Genomic DNA, 9,175 nt, shown 5'->3' with positions numbered 1-9,175 from the left:
TAAAGATTTTCACTGGTATAAAAAAGACAGACTGATTGTTGGAACAGAACAAAAAAGCAGAAATAGATCGATAAATATTATAAAATAAAGTTGGTATTTTAAAATAGTGGGAAAGAAGGGATAAAAATAAATGTAGGCTATTGACTAAATTTTTAGGGGAAGGAGGAGAGAACTGAAGAAGATGGAGACCTTTGTCACAATTTGCACCAAATAAAAACAAAACATTAGAAGTACTAGAATATAAGTTTGTATTTTTATTACTTTATCTCACTTCGCTTTTTTCTTTTTTACTTTTGGACCTCAGGAACAAACATGATACAAAAATACCCCTCAGTTCATGGCTCAATACCATGCTCTCTTGTCTTTTTATTCCTTCTCAGTCATCATTCCCATCTACTTTTCTGGCTTCATACTCTCCAACCCTACCAAGCACCCACTCTAAGGTTCTACGTAAGGTTAATGAGTAGTTTAAATGTTAATACATGAAAAGCCACTTGAAAATACATACCACTTTGTAACCAAAGTTACAACTGTTAATATCAATGAATACTAACTAATAAGTTCATTATTAAGTTGTCCCATCAAAGAATATAGTATACCTCTTCATTTGATCAAAGCTTTCTTTATGTCCTCTTTTTCTTTCAGGATTTTCTCCATAAGTGCTTATTCATTCTTTGTTAGTTTAAATTCTAGTCACTTTGTAGCTTGTGTTGATATTAAAAGGTATCTTATTTTCTATTTCTTTTACTGAGTGGCTATTCCCAGTATAGAAGAATGCTACTGATTTTTAAATTTTATTTTTATGCTGAATTTAAAAAATAATCTTGGAGTAGGGAGGGCTCCCCCCCCAACCAAGCATAATGCCAAAGCAGAACACATAGAAAAATGTTTGCCAAGAAAACCTACTGAAGTCAAAATCATATGACAATTTGGGAATAAAATTGTTACATATTTGACAGAAAAGGGACTAATGCTCTAAATATATAAAAAGTTATGGCAAAACAAAAAACACTTGTCAAATATGGGTAAAGATCATGAAGAAACACTTTGAAAGACGAAACTGAAATATCCAGCAAACTCGAATTAGTGTTCAATTTTATATGTAATCAAGGCCTGCAAATTAGTAGAAGAAAGCACTTTTTGATTATCATGTGCATTCGTCGAGATTCATGTCCTAGTGACGGAATTCAAACATAATGTAAATTATGCAAAAAAGAGAAATTATAGGATCAGTTCACTGGGATATACGGGGATGATTCTTTCTTAAGTCCCAGGTGGATCCAAAAGCTCACGTTTCACAGCTGTCATCTCTATTGGATTTTATTCTGTAGGCTGATGTCCACTTGGAAGAAAAGATTGCTGCTGGTAGCTCCTTCCAACCCAGCAAATGGAGAAACAAACCTAACAGCTCTCTTGAATGTCTATATATGAAACCTAGGAAAAACTCTGGTCCTGGTTCATTCACTCACCTATGCTGAATAGAGAGTAACACTCTACAGACAAAAGAAAGAACTTGAGAGGGTATTTTCCAATTCCTCAAAATTTAAAAACTACAGATCATTATAAACAGACAAACAAAACCCAATAAACTGATTGAATGTGGAGAACATCAGATACGGAGTTGGATATACTCTTTCCCAGCAAGACCCCATTACATTGACAGTCACTTCCCAAACCACTACCGGGGACCTCTGGGCTGGAGTGGCTTGCTTTAGACATTATATCACGGTCCATGGAGAGAAAAAAGTTGCTTGTAGAAAGAGAAGAAGCAATTCCATCTTGCAGGACAAAAGCAAGCATTGGACAGGTCTGAGATGGGGAGGGGAGACGGACAGTGGATCCACACTCTGCATGAATTGGTTTCTCATAGTGAACCATGTGGTCCGTGCTGAAGATTAGTGACAAATACCATTTTGAGCATGTGAGAAGCCCCTCTCTTATTTTTTTGCTCCACTCAATTGATGGGTTGGCAGGTTTGAGGCCTGTGTCCTTTAGAAATCCCACCGCACAGCTTGGAGGTTTAATTCAGCCAGAAAGGCAATCAACAGCTCGAAGGTCACTCAGAGCCTCTACTACGAAGTGAAAATGTTTTACTTTATGAAAAGTACGAAACGCAGAGAAAATTGAGCCTACAAAAGGACGATGTGAAGCCTGCAGAGAGCAAATAATGAAATTCCACATTCCCTTGGAACTTTTCAGAAAACCTGAATTCCCTTTGACAACAGATCTGCCACCTTCTAACTTGAAAGACTTTCAAATGGGAAATGGCACCTGCAGTTCTGCCTGAAGAGATGAGGCTTCTATCGGGTTCAGAAAGTTGCTCTGCCCGTATGGTTGTAGACCTCCTTCTCTGGATGTGGGGAGATCTGAACTCACAGAAAGAGAGGTGAGAAGCCGGTAAGAGCCTGCTCAGTCATAAAAGGAAAGGGGCCCTTCTCTCCACAGGTTTGCCCTGAACTTGGAGTTCCATGGAGGGCCGTAATTCCCTTAAAAGAAATTGACTAAATGTCATCTGCAGGTAAGTACTATGAAGTTCTGAATATTATTTTCAGTTTTCCTATTGGAAAGGCGGAACTACATCGTACTTGCTTTTTGTTTTCATAACACCTAGCTCCAAGACCTGACACGTAGCAGACTCTGCAAAGCCTCTGAGTTAGCTGCGAGGAGACATTTAGAAATGAGTGTACTGCAATTCAAGAAGAGATGAGACGATCATACGAATTCTTACAATATAACGTGGAGGAACACAACTGCCATCAAGGAGGAACAAAGTGATGTATGAGGTTAAAAGCAGGAAAGCTTATGCATGGTTGTGGGGATCAAAACACTTTTCTTAAAGAAGTGTGATACGGGAAAAATCATTAAAACTGACTTATTGCCTCAGGGAGAGAGAGAGGAGAAGAGGCTCTTCCAGATCAAGGCAGGCGTATGTATTCAGGTTTAAAAAGTAGTGCAGTTTGAGTGGAATCAACCATATTTCTGGGAGATTGTTGTTATGTAGGACTGGAAAGCTAGGTTGGGGCCAGTTACTTCCTATTTACTCCAACATGCTTCAATTGCTGGAAAAGAAAGTTGGTCATGTGTGTTATTATTGCTTGTTTATTCCTCTATTTCCCATACTGGACTGTAAGTTCCTTGAAAGCATGGAGTATATCTGGCTCCTGCCTGGCAGGCATCTCTATATGTGTCTCTCCTAGTCCACAGAGTTGCTCCTAATAGGCATGGTCCTTGCCGTGGGCCACTACTCAAGAGACTGCCATGAGGAGAGTGATTTAGAGCACCATTTCTGACCTTCCTCAGTGTCTCTATCAACACCCCCTCCCCAGGAGCAGGAAGTAGGCCAGCCCACTCAGACCCATTTCCTCTCTTTTTCTTTGGAATCTCCCTGTCTGCAGTGAATGGGCGTTTTGCTCTGCTCCCTCTCCACCCTGAGTCTTAGAGGAGCAGGCTATGCCCGTGTTCAGGAGGCCTCTGGTATCCAACATTTTCTGTGTCTGGCTGGATAAGTCTATTTAATTCTGGGGTTCAGTATTAGGAAGCCCACTTGTCCTCATTCTTCAACAGCAGTAATAAGGATCTATTTTTATCTCCATTTGTTTGACTCCTGCATGTATCTCTTGGTGGAATTCAGGTGGAAAAGGGGATATGATAGCCCTTTTTTTTAAGTCTTTATTGAATTTGTTACAATATTGCTTCTGTTTTATGTTTTGGCTTTTTGACCGCGAGGCCTGTGGAATCTTAGCTCCCCAACCAGGGATTGAACCTGCATCTCCTGCATTGGAAGGCGAAGTCTTAACCATTGGACCACCAGTGAAGTCCCTGATAGTCCTCTTAAATGCCGTCAAACCCTAAGTGTGTGTTGATGGAAAGAATGAATGCATGATTTAATTATTGAAGCCTAGTGAATGCAAGAAGCATCAAAGTCACCATCCTATCGCTCTATTGCTCTGTCAAGGTCCAGCTGTGACCACCACGTGCACTTGATAAGGGAATCTTACCATGAGGTCATTAGGGTCACCATAAATAGATCACTTTCTCTTTGTTGTCTTGGAATATTTGATTATTTCCTTCTTTTCTCCTTTTATGTGCAATCTGTTTCTCAATTCTTGGAAATATTCCCATCACCTTTTACTCTTTGAATACCATTACCTCCCTTTCCCCACCAACACAATTTCCAACGGCTGTTGCCTCATTAATTTCTGGTGTCCATTTCTGAAGCCAGGAATTTTAATAATCCTTGAAGTTAAGAATAAAGGAACTTATTGTTACAGCATCCCCAGCTGCACAGGGACACACCACTTACTTAGAATACATTTGCGGTTTAGAAACCAAGCCCTTGGGTTCCTAGTTCTTTCACATATTATTCACCAGGAGGATGTCATACACAGTGGATTGAAGACCAATAAGTTTTCTTTTTTAAAAAAATTCACGTTTGATTCGGATTTGTTTATTTTAGAATACACTGATACTTCTAAAAACTGGATATTGCATTTTATCAAGTTCATGCCAACTAAAACAAGAAATTGACCTGCAGTTCAAAGCTTGAGTTGGAGTGTTCGGATAGCCTTCTGAAATTGGATGGTCACCTCTAGTTCCAAAGTTTCTTTAAAGATGATGAAACCCTGCGATCACTAGGACCAGACTAAGTATCAGGTTGGGGATATGACTGAAAAAGTGGAAGAGATTAAGAGCTCAGTTTCTACAGCTGTCTGGACAGAAGTGTCTGAGCATCAGCACAGAACTTTTTTTAAAAAGAGGCAGGTAGAGCCCATTGAAAATGGAAAAACAATTACAAATATATTGAAAGTAGAAATAAAAAGAGAAATCATTCTTAATTAATTCTGGTGCCCTGCTCAACCCCAGACTCTTTGTAATCCTACTGGGAACATCTTTATTGATCTGCGGGTCCTGCAGCAGGCTTCTGATGCTTATCTCAGCATAAAAACAGGCTCTTGTGATGAGCAGTGATTTAATTACATGACAATCACCGTTAACAATGCATGGCGAATACCAAAAAAGATATGCAGAGCAAAACTGGCAGTGATAAATGCAAAGAGGTGGCACTGACTTTCAGTGAAGTTTCTGGCTAAAATTCCCCTGACACTTCTCTCATAGGAAAGAAGGATATTCAGTGACTTGAAATGTCTAAGAATCGACTTCATTGGTTCTTTTTTAGGTAACAATAAGGAAGTTTAAATTTTAAAATATTAATTTGTATTATATTAGTAAAACCTGTTTCTAAAACCTGAGAAATAGACATAGAATTAAAATTTTCCACAAAAATATGAGGCTTTAAAAGGCAGAGAATTTCTCTTGTCTTAGATCCTCAAGACTCACTCAATGCCTAAGTCCCTAGTCAATATTCAAAAATTATGAAAGTAACTAGTGGAAATTGAATACATTTTCACAATAAGTACCCATTCAGAATAAAATTTCAAGTGTCTTCAGATGTGTTATCATACCTAGGCTTTTAGGTATGTCAAAGCACGAATTTAAGTCTAGACATATTGAAAACAATAAAATACATTCCCCTCTTTATCACTATACTAAGTTGGATTAATTAAAGCTAATTAGTAGTTTAGAAAGATTATATCATAATGTTAATTGCCACAGGTTGTTTTAAGACACTCGAGTAGATAAGTATGAAAGTAAGGACCGAAACTTGTGTTTAATCTGGTTTCATAAAATCTGGTTAACTGTTTTATGTATAGTACTGTGTATGTGTTAATCCCAGCCTCTTGATTTATCCCTCCCCCTTCCACCTTTCCCCTTTGGTGACCACAAATTTGTTTTTGAAGTCTGTGAGTCTGTTTCTGTTTTGTAAATAAGTTCATTTGTATAATATTTTTTTTAGATTCCACATATAAGTGATATCATATGATATTTGTCTTTCTCTGTCAGCAAGGCCCTGCTGTATAGCATGGGGAAATCTACTCAATATTTTGTAATAACCTATATGGGAAAAGAATCTTAAAAAGAATGGATATATGTATATGTATAACTGAATCACTTTGCTGTACACCTGAAACTAACACAACATTGTAAATCAACTATACTCCAATATAAAATAAAGATTAAATTAAAAAAGATCTGGTTAACTGAAAATGGTAGAATGGCTCATCTGTTGTCATGAGAGGCTAATAAAATGAGAGCATAGTACAAATGAGAATAAATCGACAAGAGTTAAGAGAGTGGAGGAAGAGTCATCTCAGACAAGAGCCATGGAGAAGTGTCTCGATGAATGGAACACAGTAATACCAAGGGGGAGAGGAGTGCCGAACAAGAGGTGACACCCGTGGGGTCATCCACACCTATGGAGTGGAGAAGGGGGCTCCGTTGTCTTTGGCAGCCTTCAAATAGCTCAGCTTGGAGTTGACAGGGTCTAAAGGTGCATAAATGGGAAAGGGTCTGGGAAGAAGGAGATTCACAGGAAGTTATACAGAGCCACACACGAGCATGAGCTCAGTTTATAAAACTGGGGGTCTCTTCTTTTGAGAATACATGAGCTTTCTGAAGAGAGTTAAGGTAGAATATGTAACAGTCAAGGTAGAATATGTAACCCTGGAGCCAGACTGGCCATATATAAAGTTCAGCTCGTTTCTTACAAGCTGTGTGACCTTGAACAATTTCCTTAACCCTCTGAACTTTGGTTTCCTAATCAGTACCATTGGGGATAATAATAGTACTACCTCACAGTTGTTTTGAAGAATAAATAATTATTATGTTTAAAATACTTAGAACAGTGCCTGTTAAGTGTTAGCTATTAGTGATATTCATGTTTATAGTGTCGCGTTGGCAAGCCCAGAAAAAAGTTTTCCTGATGCTGGGATTTGGGAGACTCACAATCCGGAACTGACTCTGCCTACTTGAACTAATGCACATACTGCCACCGGGCACACTCTTCCGAGATTCACAGCGATCTCCTTCCTAAAACAGGCTAATCAGGAAATGGACCTACTGACACATTAGCAGAGGAAAGCCACATCTCTTGCCTAGCACAGTCAATCCAATTCTTCATTCCAAAATAAGAAGAATCAACAATGAATCCACAAACATGTGAGGAAAGCAAGCAATGGGAAAGAAAAACTGACATGGAAGAAATAGATAATTCAGGAAGACAGACAAAAACTTAAATTTAAAAAAAAGAAAAAGGAAGAAAATATTCTATTATCTTCAGATTTGACAAGATGATAAAAAAAAAGATGGCTAGGGAAAAAATTAACTTAGAAATTAAAAATGAGTGGTCAAATTAAACAGTTAATCAAAAGATTGTAAGAAAAAAGCAAAGAAGTTTCCCAGAGTGTAGAGCAAAAGCAAAATATGAGAGAAAAGAAAAAAGAAACAAAAGATTATTCAAAGACATCTTACTTCTGCCTACAGTGGTCTCAGTGAGGAAGAAGAGAAAATGGAAGAACAGAAACTATTGCATATATAATAGATAACAATTTCCCAGGTTTGAGCTAGATAATAAGTTTTAGCTTGAAAGGGTTCACTTCAGCTTGAGTGCTAACTGTAATGAATTGAAAAATGACACAGATCTAAGTGAACCTTGTGAAATCTCTAAGCAGAGATAGAGTAAAAATTCTTAAAAAAAAAAAAAAAAAGCTAATGAGAAAGGGAAAAAGTTGCCAACAAGATTTGAGTTAGCTTGGCAGCCAACCTCTTATCAGCTACCAGACCCAATGCCTTCAGAATTCCAAGGGAGAATTATTGTGAAACCAGCACTGACCTATAACCTTTGAACTCTGGACAAGTGTGAATGCTAAATAAATACATTTTCCTACAGTAAAGGACTCAAATACTGTATATTCTTTCTTAGAAAGGCATTTCTCGATGTACTGCAGCATAAGAAAGAGAAGGACATGTAGCCCAGGAACCCATAGATATGACCCAAGAGAGTAAGGAAGGGATATCTCGGGTATGAGGGAGTGGTGGGTGCAAGGGAAATGAGGCACGGTACGGGGGGTGGGACAGTGGTGTTCTGATCGCAAATATAGAGGAGGTGAAACACTGCCTGAAGTTAACAGAACAAGAAATACAGGCATGTGGTCGAAAGGATTAAAGAAAAATGAAAATTCATATATAACCTGGAATTACTTCACAATGTAGAAATCTACATATTAAACATAGATTATCCTAAATTAGCAAAAAAAAAGTATCGCTTCCAATAATGATAAAAATACCTTGCACTTTTCCAAATTGCTTAAACAGCTGGCATCTCTCTCTCTCCCCCTCTCCCCACCTCCCACCCCCGTGCTTTATCTGCATGAAATTGTTAGTTTTTATCCACAAAAAATCCCCACTTGACAAATCAGAAATTCAAGGCACAGTGAGATTACACAGCTAGGAAGTTAACTTTTCTCTTGGTCCAGCATTAAAAAAAATTCTCTACAAAACTAATCCAGGCTAAATTTACATCCTAAAGGATTGTAGGTGGCAAGGTAGATGCCAACAGTGGAACTTCCATTCATCAAGTCCTAAAATGCAAAACTGCCATCCACTGCAGAGACTCACCTTTGTGGCAAATGATGACTCATGAAGTCCTTCATGTCAACGTGACAAACCTATTAAAACATGATGAATTCCTCAGGTGAATGCTTCTCATTAGCCTGACCTGTTGTCTATTTTCTGAAAAGCATATGTGTATTCCCAAGTGTGCACACCTAATATCTCTTCAGCAGACTGAGTTCTCTGCAGCTCACTGATATTAATAGAAAACAGACTCAGAAAGAAAAGAAATTCTGAGAGTTGCTTTTGCTGTATTTAGGTTTGAGCAAAGATTCAAATCTGCCTCTGCAACTCACAGCTTAATTGGTATTTCTATTAATATACAATTTCTGGCTTTAGTCTCTAGTTCTGACATAATCATTTCCTAGTGTGAGTTAGAAGGAATGCAACTTTACAGTTAAAATTTAAATATACTATTAATAAGATGATCAATTACTTCAATCCAACCATGGCCCAAATCCAGAGAGAAAAATTCCCCAAACCAATCAATTTAAAGGACTGGACATTTTAGTTTTAAGCCTCTATTTTTGACAGCTTGTTCCAAAAGAATTATGTAATTACAATTGCAACTTGTGATTTTCTGAAATGATAGGAGACAAGTATAACATGGATAATTGAAACTCAGAATTGGGGAACTATAAACCCAAACTATATCTAATGATCAGTT

The sequence above is a fragment of the Balaenoptera musculus genome, chromosome 2, assembly GCF_009873245.2.
Source record: "Balaenoptera musculus isolate JJ_BM4_2016_0621 chromosome 2, mBalMus1.pri.v3, whole genome shotgun sequence".
In the NCBI taxonomy this organism is placed as follows: Eukaryota; Metazoa; Chordata; class Mammalia; order Artiodactyla; family Balaenopteridae; genus Balaenoptera; species Balaenoptera musculus.
The sequence above is the reverse complement of the archived record's forward strand: the minus strand, read 5'-3'. Positions refer to the sequence as shown.